Source organism: Trachemys scripta, chromosome 1 (assembly GCF_013100865.1).
Source record: "Trachemys scripta elegans isolate TJP31775 chromosome 1, CAS_Tse_1.0, whole genome shotgun sequence".
Taxonomy (NCBI): Eukaryota; Metazoa; Chordata; order Testudines; family Emydidae; genus Trachemys; species Trachemys scripta.
The window spans coordinates 331,337,065-331,339,548 of NC_048298.1; positions in this window are offsets into that span (position 1 = coordinate 331,337,065).

The window sequence follows — 2,484 nt, forward strand, 5'->3', positions numbered from 1 at the left end:
GCTTCTCTAAGGCTTTGCAGAGCGTCTTCATATTGCCCTTGCAGGTGGCAGAGATAAGCCTGCATGGCAAGGAACGTGGGCTGGTTCTGGTAGTGAGTGTGGGCAATCCTGAGAGTCAGAGTTTGGAGGATGTGAGCTGCATCTACCTTGTCTCTGATTTCAAAGTTCCAGGTGAAGTGGCACTGGAGGGCCTGCAGCTTCTCCTTCAGACGCAGGGGGCTGCAAAGAGAGGGGGAAATGAGACTCCATCTGGGCTGAATGAATTTCCACTGCATCTAAAATCATTCCTACAAAGTTTATTTCACAACACTCTGTCAGAATAAAGCGAGTGTAAATGGAAAGGCCCCTTCACACGGCCAGGGTGCTGTGAATGGGTGCAGTGTGTGTCCCCCCCCCCTGCAGTGAGAGGTGTGATCGCAGCATGGGCTGCTCTCCCTGCACTAGCTGTAACCTAGCTCCCGCAGCTAAAAACAGCAGTGACGCGTGGCGGCGTGGGATCCGCGAGCCCGTCTGGCCCCCCGGGTACGTACTCGTGTTTCTAGCCCACATCCGGGGCTGTGTCTCTGCAGCGTCACTGCTCGGTTTAGTCCCACTAGCTAGATTAAAGCTAGCACGGGTATGCCTCCCTGAGCTAGACACACCTGTGACTGCAATGTAGCCTACCCTTAGTATCCATGGGAACGGGGCCCACTCTAGTCAGCAGGCAGGAGAGAAATGTAATGGGGAACTTCTGAGGAATGGCAAAATATAAATATTCTTTCTCCGGACATTTAATTGAGGCAATCGAGATCTGTTACACCCCTGCCCCGGCAGTGCATCCTGCGTGCAGATGTGGTCGCCCCATCTCAAAAAAGATATATTGGAATTGGAAAAGGTTCAGAAAAACAAAATGATTAAGGATCTGGAACGACTTCCGTGTGAGGCGAGATTAAGAAGACTGGGGCTTTTCAGCTTGGAAAAGCGATGACTAAGGGGGAATATGACTGAGGTCTATACAATCATGACTGGAGTGGAGAAAATAAATAAGGAAGTGTTATTTACTCCTTCTCATAACACAAGAACTAGGGGTGACCAAATGAAATTAATATGCAGCAGGTTTAAAACATAAGAACAGCCAGACTGGGTCAGACCAAAGGTCCATCTAGCTCAGTATCCTGTCCTCTAACAGTGGCCAATAGCAGGTGCCCCAAAAGGAATGAACAGACAGGTTATCATCAAGTGATCCATCCCCTGTCACCCATTCCCAGCTTCTGGCAAAGGAAACAAAAGGAAGTAGTTCTTCACACAACGCACAGTCAACCTGTGGAACTCCTTGCCAGAGGATGTTGTGAAGGCCAAGACCATAACAGGTTCCAAAAAAGAACTAGATAAATTCATGGAGGATAGGTCCATCAATAGCTATTAGCCAGGATGGGCAGGGATGGTGTCCCTAGCCTCCGTTTGCCAGAAGCTGGGAACGAGCGACAGGGGATGGATCACTTGATGATTACCTGTTCTGTTCATCCCTCTGGGGCACCTGGCATTGACCACTGTCGGAAGACAGGATACTGGGCTAGATGGACCTTTGGTGTGACCCAGTAGGGCCATTCTTATGTTCTTATTTCTTCATACAATGCACAGTCAACCTGTGGAACTCTTTGCCAGAGGATGTTGTGAAGGCCAAGATTATAACAGGGTTCAAAAAAGAACTAGATAAATTCATGGAGGATCGGTCCATCAATGGCTATCAGCCAGGATGGGCAAGGATCGTATCTGTAGCCCAGGGGTTCTCACAACAATTTTTTGGTGGCCTCAGAGTGCAGACACCAACTCTCACTGGTGGCCGCACTGACACTTTTTTCCTAAAATACTTAATTAATTTGAGGAAAAACAATTAAATAGGCAGAGATTTACATCCAAATCGTCGTAATTTATATTTGTAGGGTTTTTTGGCAGAGTCAATAACAAAAATAATGCTGCATCCCCCTTCGCCTCCCCACCACGCAGGGCTTAATGAGTCCTGGGGCTTGCTGTGAAAGGTGATAGTTGTATATTTGTTAATATCACAGCACACTTAGTTGCTCCCTGGGAGGCTATGAAAAGTGATAAGTGATATTAACAAACATACAGGTATCACTTTTCATAGACAGCTAGTAAGTCTGCTGTGAAAAGTGATACTTGCATGTTTGTTAATATCACTTTTCTCGGCCAGCCCCAGGACCCATTAAGCCCTGGATGGGGGCGCTGTAAGAGGGAGGCAGAAGGGGCCAGGGCGATGGTGGGATGGATGCAGGACTGGGGGAGACTGCAGNGAGGATGGATACAGGGCTGTGGGAGGCAGCCCGGGCCGGGGCAATGGGGGTCAGAGATGAGCCCCACTGTTGCGTGGCCAGAGCCAGGGCCTGGTGTCTGCTGCCATGCAGCCAAGGCTCAGTGTCCGAACCCGGAGCTGGGGACAGGAACTGCGTGGCCGGAGCCAGGGATCGGAGCCTGCCGCAGTGCAGC